The sequence below is a fragment of the Hippopotamus amphibius genome, chromosome 14, assembly GCF_030028045.1.
Source record: "Hippopotamus amphibius kiboko isolate mHipAmp2 chromosome 14, mHipAmp2.hap2, whole genome shotgun sequence".
NCBI lineage: Eukaryota > Metazoa > Chordata > Mammalia > Artiodactyla > Hippopotamidae > Hippopotamus > Hippopotamus amphibius.
In genome coordinates this window covers 33,637,811-33,653,676 of record NC_080199.1, presented here as the reverse complement: position 1 = coordinate 33,653,676, position 15,866 = coordinate 33,637,811, and the positions used below count along the sequence as shown (strand labels likewise).

General features: G+C 37.3%; 1 pseudogene; it reads left to right on the top strand.

Moving 5' to 3' along the window:
* The first annotated feature begins 3,423 nt into the window (after positions 1-3,423).
* LOC130835787 (60S ribosomal protein L11-like) lies at positions 3,424-4,006 on the top strand (annotated as a pseudogene).
* The last annotated feature ends 11,860 nt before the right edge of the window (positions 4,007-15,866 follow it).

Sequence of the window (15,866 nt, the reverse complement as noted above, 5' to 3'; positions counted from 1 at the left end):
CTAAATATGTAATCAAATTAGTGCTGTAAATAATAAAATATCCAGCAGGTACTTTTAGAAATGCAAATCTAACTGTGTTCACTCTCCTGCTTAAAGCCCTCTGATGACTTCTCCCTGTACTTTGAAGACATTCTGATACTTAAAAATACCCTTAAAGGCACTACAAGATCTGGCTCCTGGCTCTCTCTCTGGCCTCCTTCCTTCCCTTTCCCTCTTTCCCCTACTCATTCTATTTGGCAGATACACCCCCCTTTTGTTTGGTCCTGAATGTGCTTATTGGCATCTGTGTCATGTCACTGTTTTCTTTCCTGGCACTAGTTACTCCCCAAAGTTGTGTGTCTCTATGTAAATATAGTAAATATATATACATATACAGTAAGTCCCCTACATATGAACGAGTTCTGTTCTGAGAGTGCTTTCGTAAGTCCAATTTGTTTGTAAGTCCAACAAAGTTAGCCTAGGTACCGAACTAACAAAATCGGCTATATAGTACTGTACTATAACAGGTTTATAGTACTTTTCACACAAATAATGCATAAAAAACAAACACAAAAAATAAAGAAAATGTCTTTAATCTTACAGTACGGTACCTTGAAAAGTACAGTAGTACATATAATAGCTGGCATACAGGGGCTGGCATCGAGTAAATAGGCAAGAAGAGTTACTGACTGGAGGAGGGAGAGGAGGTGGGAGATGGTAGAGTCGAAGGATAGGAGCAATAGGAGACAGAGGGCCAGCTGCAATTTCACTCATGCCTGATGTCCATGGCATGGGTTCTGGTTCCTGACTGGATTCAATTCTATCTACTCTCTTGAAAAAACCATCCAGCGATGTTGGGGTCGTAGCTCTTTTTCCCTCATCATCGATGCCATTCTGGGCTTGAAATAAAGACACTGTATTACTGTACTCTAAGTAGTACTGTACAGTATGGTACACAAAAGCACAACCACTTGTAGAGGATGCAGGCACATGATGACGTATGCCAGACACGTGAACTAACTTACGTGATTGGATATGCACACGCATGTGTGCATCTTTGAAAGTTCACAACTTGAAGGTTTGTATGTAGGGGATTTACTGTATGTGCATATATAGTGATATATATATATATAATGTATACATAATCAAATACATATGTTTACTTTTTCTCTGCCTTATAGAACGGGAGCTTTACAAGACCAAAGAGTTGACATAATTGATAATTTTTATGTCTTCAGTGCTAACAACATGGGCACATTGTAGGCACTCAACAAATATTTTGTGAATTAATGAACAAATGCATAAATGAATGAAATATGCTGAGATCTGGCCAGTTCATTTTTACTTTAAAGTGTACTTTAACCTTAAAAGATCTTCCCTCTTTTTTTTTTTTCAGTAAAGAAAAACTATTATTTATAGGTAGTATTTATTTTTCTTTTCTATATTTTCTATTTAGAAATCTTACTATGCAAATTAACTGTAAGATTTCTGTAGGAAAAGACCTACTTGTGTATACTCTTCTGCATGCTTTTAAACTCAAAAACCAAATATCTAAAAAGTTAATCATAATGCTTTTTCTAAAGTCAAAGTTGTTATGCATGGAGGCCTGGGGACAGGTTCTAACAGAATTTTTCATAAAACTCGTCTCACAATAGTTTGATAATTCAAGGCACAGAGCCTATTCGTACTTTTCTCTTCTGAAATGCTGGAAATTTACATTGGATATAGTTTGGAACATAGCTGCAAAACATGCATTTTCATAAATTGTTCCACTTGAGGGATTTTAGAACTTGCTTTTCTACCTTTTCTATATTGCTGGTTTCAGAGGGTCAAAAAATTCAGAGTTCAAAACAGTGATCTCCTGGGAGCTATGGATTTGTCACCATGGCAACAAGCACAGTAAATCAGTAAGCAAGGACAGGAGCAGAGATTGTCTCCTATTGCTCTACAAGCAAGAAAGGTATCAACAAAACTCAACTCTTTCAAAGCAGATATGTAATCCTAGTGTAAAGGTGACTAGTATTAGTTGCAGTTCTCATAATTTCTGGCATTTGATTCTCCTGACCTAAAAATTGAAACAGTTAGGTGAAAGAATATCAGTTTTGAGGAAAACCATTATTTAACTGCTCTAAATTGCAGTGCCACTTATTAATAGCAGTTTCTAACCTTAAGATACAAACTACTCAATGTATATTAAGCCACAAGTATGGAAGCACAAGGGAAGGTTATGGAAGCACAAGTGAAGGTTATGGAAGCACAAGTGAAGGTTAATTGCTATTCATTTAAAAGAATAGTAAGAGAAATGGAAGAGACTTTTAAATTAAACAAAGAAGAAACAGAGGACAGAAGAGTATCTTACAAAGCTGTTTGCATTTGAGCAGTCAGTGAACAAGGCTCAGAAGTATGGGCACCTGGATGGAGAAACTTTACCTCCTGGAATCTAGAAGGGAAGCAGCTAGACGAAGAATTGTGAATTCTGCCATTTCTCTTCATTTAGAAGCCACCTGCTATGTGGTGTTGAGACTGGGCTGCTTCACAGGGAAGTACTATCCACGGAGAGCTGAGACATGTGACAGGGATGAGGTTGGGATAACTGTCAGCATCAGAGCTCTCAGGAGCTCTGTAATGACTGTTTACATTTTGTCACCCTTACCTAGACTGTGAGGCCCAGGTGGGAGGATACCAGATATTATTATCTGTTTAATAATAAATGCCTACTATGCAATGCCTAGTATTTAGAAGTTGCCAAAAGTCTCATCGAATGTATGAAAAAAAGGCTAAGTAAATAAATTCTATCTTGAATTCAGCATTCTGTCCACTTCCGTCCAGTCATCTGTCTTTGACAATAACACTCAGGGACAAGTTGTTAAAGGACATGGATTTGTCTTTAATGAGATTATCTAGTTCAGAATAGCTTATAAAACTGCTTGTTTCTCTTAACTCTTTTTTTCTGAATCTGACATGCATAACTTAAGCTAATAATTCGTTGAGGTGACAATTGTCAAAGAAAAATTGCACCTGATGAAATTAAACAGGCAAGGAATGCTTTATTCAAGACTATCGCAGTCAGGAGAGAGATTGACCACCGCTCCCTTAAAACAAAAGACAGAGAGCTGTTAAGCACCCTGGTTAGCTAGTGGAAAAGCATTGGTCAGTGTGATGAGGCCATCTGTGTTTGCTAACTGACACTTAGCGAAGTTAGGCTCCCACCCTCTCACAGAAGCTGGGAGATATGGGCTTTATCTTGCTCGATTACATGCCAAAGAGATAGTTCCAGGTCCTGGAGAAAGGCATTCCTAGGTTGTAACACTGAAAAGAGGCTGGGAGAACATTTATACCTTAAAGGGGGCAAAAAAAAAAAAAAATACAATTGCATGTTTTTTTTTTTTTTTAAAGTAAATGCTCTTTCAGAAAAGGGAGATTGGGCTTTTCCTGTCTCCCGTCATGGCACAGGATCAAGGTGAGAAGGAGAACCCCATGCGGGAACTTCGCCTCTGCAAGCTCTGCCTCAACATCTGCGTGGGGGAGAGTGGAGACAGGCTGACCCGGGCAGCCAAGGTGCTGGAGTAGCTCACAGGCCAGACCCCCATTTTCTCCAAAGCTAGATACACCGTCAGATCCTTTGGCATCAGGAGAAATGAAAAGATTGCCATCCACTGCACAGTCCGTGGGGCCAAGGCAGAAGAAATCCTGGAGAAAGGTCTAAAGGTGCGAGAGTATGAGTTAAGAAAAAATAACTTCTCAGATACTGGAAACTTTGGCTTTGGGATCCAAGAACACATCGATCTGGGGATCAAATATGACCCAAGCATTGGTATCTACGGCCTGGACTTCTGTGTGGTGCTGGGTAGGCCGGGTTTCCGCATTGCAGACAAGAAGCGCAGGACAGGCTGCATTGGGGCCAAACACAGAATCAGCGAAGAGGAGGCCATGCGCTGGTTCCAGCAGAAGTATGATGGGATCATCCTTCCTGGCAAATAAATTCCCTTCTATTCAAAAGGCTAATAAAAACTTTTCAGTCAAATGTGCAATTACTGTTGTGTGTTCTGTGAAAGGAGCCTGGCCATAATCAAGTCCTTGGACCTCAAGCCACTTAAAGCTTCGATGGGAATAGCTGGTAACAACCCTGTCATCCCCCGCCCCCCCATTGGATGCCAGTGTTTCCTGGCAGATGCAAACCTGAGCGCTTCGCAGCGCTGCCTGTGCTCACCACGCCCTTGTTGACAGGCTGTGTGCAGTGGCCCTGTGGAAACTGATTGTAAAGGGGAGGGTATTGCTGGGGCTGGGTATGAATTTAGAGCCTTGATTAAAGTAGGGTGCAGGGCTCCCCTCTATTCAGTGATTCTGTGCTTCACTAGAGGTTTTATCAGAACTGATGTCTGAAAGGATCAGAGGCTTTGGTGTTGTGCTTGGGGCCAAAGATTGGACTCACTTTTCCTTTAAAATGAGGAGAATCTAGGGTTTGTGAGAGTATAAGTAGAGAAAGGGGATGACTTTTGAGATACGTTGCCTGGATTTGATTCCTTGCCCTGTGTTTTATTAGCTGTGTTACCTTAAATCTGCCTCAGTTTCCCCATCTGTACTGTGCAGGCAGTAATAGTCATATCCTTCAGGGTTAAATGGTTTAATACTTGCAGAATGCTTAAACTTGTACCAGGCACATAATGTTCAAAAAGGACTAATTTTGTGAGAAATGTTACTCTTATCAGTTTGTTCCCCCTTTGGTATGAAAGTGGAACTTGGCTGCACTTTTCCAGGTCACTTTGAAGCGGTGACATTGAAAAGCCACCATTTCTCTACTGGACACAGTACTTGGCCAGTGGTTCATGGGTTAAATTTTGAGCACAAGTTAACTCTAATTTACTCACTTGTGACCAATGAGTTTGATTGTCCCTGGGCCACCTTTTCATTGCTGTTAAATGGTTCTCTAATTTATTAGCTGCTTTTGTAGGTATTTTTAAACCTTGAGATTATTTGGTATGCCTAACTTTTAATGAAGATATGACTTATTTTCTATTCTTGATAAAATCTTGTCCATCAGATCCAGATGCTTAAAGGGGAGAATCATGAAATGTGTTAGCATGAACTTTTTGTTTCACTTAAAACATCACTGTGCATTCACTTCTCAGTCTTTTACTGCGGGCCACCACTTTGTAAACAGAGTAAAAACTTGTGAAGGAGCCCAGTTCTTTTGTTTCAGCTTCATTTTTATGTGGGGGGGTGGTCCTCATTGTTTAACATCTGTAATTACACTAACAACTACAACTGAAATAAACATCTTTGAGAACAAACTAAAAAAAAAAAAAAGAAAAGGGAGATTGGGACTTATTGTCAAGGAAGGAGAGTTTGGTTTATTTTTCATGAAAAAATTGTCAATAATGCTCAGGAGGAGGATGAAGATTCAGAAAATGATTGGATTTCATGTTTGGAACGAGGCTTTAGGTAGAGAGTAGCCTCAGGTGGGAGGCAAAAGCCAATTTCAGGGAAAGTGAGTGGCTGGGATGGAACTGGAAGCAGCAGGAATACACCAAGTGATATTTTTTAGCAAAATAAATAAGAGAGAAAAATGATTACCTAAAGATTGTGGGAAGAGGGAATTTGAGCATCTTTGAGGCAACCATGGAGAGGGAGACAGAGGGATAAATACTGGGTTATTATCCTCATGGAGCTGGGAAGGAATCATACGGAAATCACATATGGAAGGATTAATCTTAAATGGAGAGGGGACACTTCTCTGAGTCAAAAGAAAAGAAAAAAAAGAGTGAAATATATATAGAAATCAGGATTATGTTCTTCCATCTTGTTCCTGACAGAAGTGTCAACATAATTCATTTTCCAGTAAAAGAATTCAGTGTTGACAGGGAAATGGGAAATGGGAAATGATAACATTCTCATTGAAGATACATAAAATTTAGTTTGCCAAAACATAAGGCTCTGACCTATACAAATATGTGCAAATAAATACCAATAAATAGAGGAGTTGATTTTAAATATTTTTTCTTGTATGTGAATTTCGGCTTCCCAAATCCTCTTACCTGACAGGAAAATTTAAGAGTACTATGTAATCTATTAATGCTTAGTTATTGGTTATTACTGCTTCTTGATGTACTGTTACATTTTGGTCATGTCTCTTGTAAGCATTTATTTCAATCTGTGTCCAGCAAAGTACTCATCATCTCAGTGAGAAATTAGGAAACATTTTTGTAAATTAATAGCCTAAACACTTTAACACTTCTGACAGGTGCCATTTATATTCAGTCTATGCTTTCACTTATGTTCATGAGAATCTCTCTCTACCTCTAACTCTATCTCTATCTCTATCTCTATCTATCTCTATCTCTATCCTTCCATCTCCATCCCCATCTGTATCCCCATCCCCATCCCCATCTCCATCCCCATCCCCATCTCCATCCCCATCTCCATCTCCATCTCCATTACCAGATCTCCATCTCCATTTCCATCTCCATCTCTAGGTAGGTTTAGAGCTTGTTTAGTTTCCAATAAACATTCAGACTCTATCTAAAATTCTTTTTATTCAAAAATGAATTGAATTAATTGGCATTATGGATCTGACATTTTTTATCTCCTGGGAAAATCCCTGACTTGGGAGTCATTGGGAAATTCTATCAAGATGTCATGGATGAAATTTAAGAGGAGAATACATCTTTTTATATATTATGGCTATTGTGACACTTTGCCAAAGCAGGAAAATGGAGACCTTCAAAAGAATCACATTTTTATTTTTTATTCTTTTAATTAACTCCCTAAAACAAAGTTTTAGATACCTTAACATACCACTACATTTCTCTATTAGATAAGTAAACTGAAAAGCTTATGACAGTTGAGATTACATAGGATCTTTTCCTTTGCTTTCAAAATATCAAAAATGGAATCTGTGTACATAGTATATTGGTAAAAAGCCTATGATAACAAAAATTAGGAATGAAAAATCCCAGAAGGCTAGAGATTTAGAGTTCACGTACCATCTGCAGTTATTATCCTTGTGGTAACTGTGTACATAAAGATACCAGATTGGATTTCAAAAGTTCATAGGAAGTATTTATAAAGCCAAGAACAATTCTCTTGTTGCAATTCTTGACTTGCACAAATGCACTTCAAAATAGCAGACAAGAGCACTTGTATTTTGCAATCATTTAAAGACCACTTCATGAGGCCAAATCCACATGGTTCAGTGCTTCTGGTTATTAACATTTTGTATGGTCATTTGCCCATATTTGTTAAACAGTTTTTAATTGCTATTTTCTTTTCCTCCTTAAACAGCAGTCTTTGTAAATGAAAAGAAAATCCTGCAGAACTATTTTTTTCTTTTGCATTGAAAATTTAAAATGAAAATTGTGACTGTGTTCTGAGCAAGGCTTTGCGTTACTGTTCCTTCATCGTTTGACATTGGCTTTTTGAAAGTGTCAACTATCATTCGGCTCTTTCTCCAATCATCATCACTAAACTAGTTGCCTAAGAATTAGGAGGCTGGACATAGTTTTTTTTTTTAAATTTTATTTATTTATTTATTATTTTTTTGGGGGTACACCAAGTTCAATCATCTGTTTTTATACACATATCCCCGTATTCCCTCCCTCCCTTGACTCCCCCCCCACCCTCCCTCGAGTCCCCCCCACCCTCCCCATCCCAGTCCTCTAAGGCATCTTCCATCCTCCAGTTGAACTCCCTTTGTTATACAACAACTTCCCACTGGCTATCTATTTTACAGTTGGTAGTATACATATGTCTGTGCTGCTCTCTCACTTTGTCTCAGCTTCCCTTTCACCCCCCGCCCCCCCCAAACCTCGAGTTTTTATTTATTTATTTATTTATTTATTTCCCCAGTAACTATTTTTTAAAGATGGAGAGCTTGATTTAGTGTTATTTACAATTGAATTTAACAAATATTTATGAAGGCTTTAAAAACTCAAATTTTAAAAACGAGTTTAAAATGCAAAAGACAATGCGTTGATGCAGTTGTGGAGAAACTGGAACCTTTGCACACTCTTGGTGGGTGTGTAAAATTATGAGGTCACTAAGGGAAACAGTATGGAGGTTCCCCAAAAGATTAAAAATACAACTACCATATGATCCAGCAATCTCACTTCTGGGTGTTTATCCAGGATAAAGGGTTCTAAAGAGATATTAGCATTCTCACTTTCACTGTAGTGTTATTCATAACAATGAAATAAAACATAAAAAATTAAGTGAATAAAATATCTTACGCTTTAAGGTGTCATGTGTAGGACACAAAATGGACTCATTCTCATTGTCCCAATACCACAGTTTTGTTAGCTTTTTGTAGTAACTTTTGCTTTTTTTATGGACAATTAGGTATGATTGAATTTTCCTTTGCCATTAAATTGTCATTTCATTTACGAAGTAAAGAATACAAGTTATCTAGATAATTTAAGTAGAATCCTGGCTCTTATTACTGTCATTTATAAATTCGTCTCAGAAGTACTGAGCACCTACTGTATGTCAGGTTATCTGCTACAGATGCTGTGTGTAAAGTGGTGAACCCAACAGAAGCAGTTTCCACCCTCATGGAGACACTGCTCTAAAGGAGGACACTGGCAATGGCCATATAAACAATGATATAATCCCCACCTGTGATAAGTACTATGAAGGGAGACAGTGAACAATGAGAAAGATTAACACCAGGAAGTGTATGTACACTCAGGATGATGGGAGAAAGCCTCTCTGTAGAGGTTGCCATTAGCTGGGACCAACTGAGTAGTGGCCCTGGCAAAGAAGGAGGAGTCTGATATTCCAGGCAGAATGAGCTGTACCCCTGCAGACCTTGAGGTGGGAAACAGCTTGGTGTATTTCTGGAACTGAGAAGAGGGTCTTAGTACAATGGGACAGGGAGAGGGGGAAGATTAGTTGGAGGTGGGAGGTTGGGGTGGACAGAGACAAAATAATGCAGGGATTTGTACAGATCACGCTACAGAGTTTGTTTCTGAAGTACAATGGGAAACTGTTGGAAAAATACAAATTGGAGAGTAGCATGATCTATGAGTTTCTTTCTTTCTTTAAATAATAAATCCAGCTTATAGGAGGTGAGTACTTTGAAGAGCAAGGCAGAGAGTGCAGGGAAGACTCCCTATTGAGGAAATAAGTCAGGAAGTACAGCTTTGTCTGTTTTAATGAATATGATTTGATTTGAGGAGCAACAGATATCATAAATATGAGGGATTCTGTGTTTTGTGTATTGTTAAAATTACTTATATTTTTGTTTACGTTTTACAATTTTTCTTGTGTCTATTATCTATATAGTCTTATTTCTTGTTTTAATTTCCATGAAAGTTTAAAATCATAATACCGTAAATATGGCCTTCATCAAGTCAGTCAATACAGTTTTATTGAGCACATGCTATGTGGTAAGAATTGTGCATAGGTGAAGACATCTAAAACTGTCATCCTGCCCCACCCTGTCTCTGTTTTCTCTCCCATACCTGTTGTCTTTTTTGCCCTTTTGGGTCACTAAGCTGTAGAATCACTATTCATTCATTTTACCATCTTCTTCTCCCTACACTTTAAAAAATATATATCACTTCTTTATATCTCTTATCAAATAATGTCTTTAATTCAACTCCAGAGTGCTTGATACTACTGATACAGCTGGCTTGAGCTAGTATTACAGAAGGAAGTAAATTTCATCTCATGCCTTAGTTATTAGAACTCAGACTATCTAAATTTGGTGCTGCTTCTGGCAAATTATGTTATTTTGACAAGAAGAAGACTGGAAAGTAATTCTTAAAAGTAAAAAAAAAATCAGCATCTATATTTGCTACCTATTTTCTCTGTATACCTATATAGACATACATATATTTATATCTCTACCTATTTATCTAGAAAACATACACATCTAAAGAAAACACCAGTCCAATGTAATTCTTAAAATGGACATATAAAATCCCTAAAATTAGACTGCAGTTTTGCATACTTAATGTTTGATTAGGTATTAAAGCTAATTGCAGTTTCTTCTCTCTTTTTGGCGATGAATGCTCAAGTGTCTAGCTTACTTTTTTTTTTTTTTGGCTATTGCCATAAATTGCACAAGATCTCATTAGATTTCCATCCCTTGTCCATTTAAAATGCACATTTTAGGCAGTCTTAAAAAAGGCCTTTTTAAGTTATTGCTCACACTCTTGCTAAATGATGACTTCTCTGTTACTTCTGGAAAGAAACACGCACTTAGCAAACACTCTGGAGTTGAACTCTAAGTCCCGGAGTTTCTGGGATGATTTTTCTACACTCTTTCCGTAGCATTCCAAGATTCTCTCTGTTGTAAGTACTGAAGTTTAATATTTAGCAAGCACACAAAATTTCTTGCATACAATTGCATATTTTTGTAAAAGTTTTTTATTGAATGGAGGAAAGTTTGTACACATTAAAGCATTAAACGTTGAGAACTTGTGTTTGAAAATTTAGTCACATATATTTAACTATTTGTCATAGTGTTATGACATTATAAATATAAATTAATACATTTCCTTAATCCAGATGCAAATATGATCAATTGTTTTAATAAAGCTATATGGTAGCCTCAAAATAATTCAGTGGTTAAATGTGTCACTTTTTTGTAGGTGAATTAATAACAGGTAATGCATGCAGCCATCACAGAGATAATCTTTCTTCATTGTTGAGAAGATGGATAATATATTATCCATATATACCAATTCTAACAGTATTTATCAGTTTGTTTCTGAACATGGTCCTGAAGAAAACATGATATGACAAACATGTGTTCTTAGTATGCTAGCCCACTGATTTGAGAAATGTTTCCCTTAGGGCATGTAAATAAGGAAAGAAACTCATAATCCATCGAACAGTATAGAATTAAAAATTACTCCCCCATTTTCTCATATGCAACAATTAAGTCATTGGTTTCACAGATAAAACTAAGTACTGATTACAAAACACATATGTAGAATTGATAGTCTCATTGCTTTCAAAACCAAGGAAGATATTTTTATAAACAAGGGGCTTACATTTGTTTAAATTTCACTTGCTGAAAATGATCAGACTTTGTTAAGTTACTCAGTCAAACATGAGCACCGACTGTGTACTGTCCTTTACAATAGATTACAACAATCCTGTCCCCTCAGCCCCCGATTTTTTTCAACAGGATTTGCATGGCAATACATACATTATTTTCTCTGAAAATGCTGACAGGAAGCCAACAGAGTTCATGTGGGTGAGATCTTGGTTCCCTCTTTGCCTGCAGAATGCACAGGAAGGGCTGTTTTCCCTAGCATGCTGTAAATGGTCAAGACATGCTTGTTTGTTGATGACGTGGTAGTAAAAATGTTTAGTATTTGATCTGTCAACTCAAAGTCATGGTGTCTAGGGCATGGTAACTGTGATGTAATTAATTAGTTCTTATTACATACAGGAACCCTTTCAGTGTGCTTAGTCACCTAATTAGCTCAGAATTTGAGGGTAAGTTGCCTAGTTGACAGCTGTTGATGCCAACAGGATCAGGTCGAAGAGCTAAATACACAAGACCTGTTAGCAAGAAGGTCAGTGATTTCTCAACACTGGCTGCCGAGTAGAATCACCTGGGAGCTTTTTGATGGTTGGGTTGAAAACACAGATTCATTCAATGAGAACCAGGGGCAGAGGAAGCCTAGACACAGGTGTTTTTAACACTTCCCAGAGGGGCTCCTAATGTCTAGACAGGGTTCAGAAACTAGGGAGCGATTCCTTTTGTAGGCAGAAAGAAGAGAATTGGAAAGTTTGAGTTAGAGGGGCTTCAGCATGACATTGTTTCTTTCATTAGATCTGAGGCTCTCAAATTGCTGGGGGAGCAGCAGCAGCATCTGGAAGCTAGTTAGAAATGCAAATTTTCAGGCCTTACTGTGGATCTACGGACACAGAAACTCTAGGGATGGAGCCCAGAATTCTGTTTTAAAAAATCTTCAAGGTGATTCTAATATAACATAAAGTTTGAGTACCATCATTTTAGGTAAAGCCTCAGCTAACATAGGTATTTGGAGACCAACAGTTAAAGTTGTTCCCATTCATCACCCAATTAGAGTTCAATTAACTAGAAGGTACCCGATCAAGCAATCACATGTACATCTTGTCCAGATGAAGAAATAGCTTCATTGCCAGAATCAAGTAGGTGACATAGATGACACTATTCTATGAGCCTTCCAAAAATAATGAATGACATGGTATAAATATCCACATGCAAAAGTAAATGTTCTTCCAAAGATTATTTTGTGAATATTTCTATTCCTTTGTTACTATAATCCTTGAAGCAAAATGGCCTCTCCCAAAATTTCAAATATATTTTCATAACAAATCATTTCTCTGGAGCCAGAATAATGGATTCTCAGGCGATTTCCTTTTCTGTGTGAAGGACAAAATTGCTACTAAGACAAGAAAACATTTTATATTCTGTTGTGCAATTGAATGTCTTCCAAGAGCCATAAGGATAATGAGAGTCCCTACCACTACTCTATCTTGACCCTCTCCAAGTATTTTATCTGTTTAAGGAAAGCATCATCTGTCTTCTCTCTCTGGTCTGGAAGTTTGTAGAACTTTTTCATTGTTACTGTCAAATTTGTTTTTTTTTTTTTTTCTTTTTAAGCTCTTTATTGGAATATAATTGCTTTACACTCTTGTATTAGCTTTTGGGGTACACCAAAGTGAATCAGCTGTATTTATACATATATCTCCATATGCCCTCCCTCCTGCGACTCCCTCCAACCCTCCCTGTCCTGGGCCTCTAAGGTATCACCCATCATCGAGTTGATCTCCCTTTGTTATACAGCAACTTCCCACTAGCTATCTATTTTATAGTTGGTAGTGTAAATATGTCTATGCTAGTCTTTCACTTCGTTCCAGCTTCCCCTTCGCCACTTCCCTCCCAACTCTGTGTCCTCCAGTCCATTCTCTGCATCTGCATCCTTATTCTTGCTCTGTCACTGCGTTCATCAGTACCATTTTTTTAGATTCCGTATATATGAGTTAGCATACAGTATTTGTTTTTCTTATTCTGGCTTACTTCGCTCTGTATGACAGACTCTAGGTCCATCCACCTCACTACAAATAACTCAATTGCATTCCTTTTTATGGCTGAGTAATATTCCATTGTATATATGTGCCACATCTTCTTTATCCATTCATCTGTTGATGGGCATTTAGGTTGTTTCCATGTTAGCTTTCTTTTTGACATGCAAATTTTTCCTACCGAGTTTCTATTCTCAGCTATGAATTCCTATGTTGTATATAACTTCTTCCTTTTCCTATTTTACCTGTTTCTTTTTGATAAGCTATGCTCTTTCACTGTTGTACATCATGAGTTGCATCCCATCAAGTTTCAAAAAGATCTCTCTGTTCACGTGTACTTTTTTGGGTTAAAATTGAGAGAGAAGTTTTGGCCTCAGATTTGGAGTATTCAGATATAGTCAACTGGGTCTAAATACTAAACAGTTAAATACCAGAATTAAAATTCTCTTTCTGTCTATGGAATCACAGAAATACAGGACTAGAAGGAATTTTGGTTTGGGGTAGTTCTGGAAACTGATTTATGGTTTTTCTTCTCATGTAACAATCATTATGCTACCTAGCAATTACTAAGAAATTTTAAACTTGGTATTTTTGTTTTTGCCCTTCAAACTAGAGTTTAAATACCTTTCCCTCAAGCTACTAATTATTCCACCAGGAGTACATTGTTTGTGATGTAATAAGGAATTTGAAAAACCTGAATTATATTTGGCAATGCAAACAATACCCATCTTTGTTCTCTTTCTACATTTACTCTTATTTTTCAGAATCTTGACTCTGAAGTGAAGTGATATTATAACCACCTTTCCATGCCTTGCTAAGTCTTGCCTTTGGAAGCAATTTTGTTTTCTTAAGGCAGTGGTTCTCAAACTTTAGAAGTGCATCAGAATCACCTGGAAGGCTTGTTAAAACACATATTACTCCCCAACCCCAGAACTTCTGATTCTGTAAGTCTGCACAGGGGCTCAAGGAATTGCATTTCTAACAAATTCCCAGCTGATGCTGCTGGTGCTGTGACCACATTTTGAGTATCACAGTTAAGGTGTTCTTCCTTCATGAGATGAAAAACACATGATCTTAAAACATCACAATTGACCTCAATTCCACCACATCCATTTTTCATCTTGTATCATTTCTCCCTACAGTAGCCAGAGTGAGCATCTTAAAATACGAGCTAGCCCATATAAGACTTTTGAGCTTAGTTGTCCCTCTGACCCAAACTTTTCAGCATCTTTCTGGTGCTATTGAAATAAAACCCACTCCCCCACCCCACCCCCCAAGCCCCTTAACATGAGTTACAAGGCTCAGAACAATCTATCAGTCTTATTGGCCTCATCTCCGGGCCCGCTTTCCTCTCGTATTCTCTTTTAAGAATGTACATCTTGTGAGCTAAATACTTTTTATTTCCCTCATTTCACCAAAGAGGGACACAGAGAGAAGAAGCATTACACCCAAAGTCACATATACATTAAGTGGTTGAGTCAGGATTCTAACTTAGCTCTGTCTGACTCACACAAGCCCAGGATTTTATTTATTCCTTTGACAGAAAATGATAGGATTGACTCCTAACAATAGGGATTTACTTGCCTGTGTTAGGGTAAATGATTGTCTGGTTCAAGCAAACTGCGTTTTGGACATTAACTGAATTGTACCTGTTCAATTATAGAACTAGACTGTGTATATGTGTATATATATATACATGTATTGTATGTAATATAATACATATAATTTATGTAATATAAGTGGTATGTGATATTACATAGGCATATGTATAGAATATATATACATATATTTTATTATGCATATGATAATCGTGTTTTGCTAGTACAATAGGACTAATGTTTATCTAGTGCTTGCTGTGAGCCAAATTCTAAATTAAGTACTGTAGAGACGTTGTCTCTTTTAATCATCACAATTTATGTGGTAGATAGTGATATTTTCCACTTTTTATAGGTGATGGAACTGAGGTGCAAAAAGAAGATAAGGAAAATTTTCCTAAGGTCATACAGTTTATAAGTGACAAGCCAGGACTGCAATACAAGAGCAGTTGGTTCCTAAGATATATTTGGCATCTGCATGTTTTTTTCTCAAATCCCCAAACTGACCAAGGATGAAAAATTTTTAGCAATATTTTTCAGATGTCTTTTGCTTATTTCTCCATCACTCAGCACAGTTGGGTACTAGCATAAATGGAATGTGCTCTCTTATGAGAGGTCGGGTACTTGGAAATGTACTTAGTAAGTAGAGGCCAGCTGTATTTTTACACTACAACTCCTGTTGTTAGGGCCTTGGCAAACCCCACAGTGTTTCTCTTCTTCTGGAGGTAAACAATAGAACCTTTCCTCTCCCAAATGTCTGACAGTCATAGAAGCTTAGCTAGCCTGGGAGAGAGAGGTCAGTTGAAGTTGAACTTCAACTTCAATTTGCTATGAGAACCTTCAGGATGACTACCATAATGTTTGTATGTCCTATGCTGTAAATGTGTATAGTATGCGCTCATTAATTTAGTGGATTGATTGAAATATATAGTAACCTCAATCCAACGTTGCTACCTGATATCAGACTTTGGCTGTGTCCTCTTCTCATCACTTACTAATTTATACAACTTCCTCCAGCTCTCAGTTGACTGATTTATATTGCTTGTGGCTATGCATTGTGGATTAAGAAACTTTAGAAAGACTTGGAGAAACATGCCTTTTTTTTTTTCCTGAAAAAGTAGAAGAGTAATTTGTGTGTTATGTTTTCAGTTATTTCATTTATTTTTATTGGATCAAGATCAGAAACTCTGGGATTTAAAAATTATGTAAATGTAGTAATTCATCTTGCAAGTGAACTACTATTCATTTGGCTTAAATTACAGATTT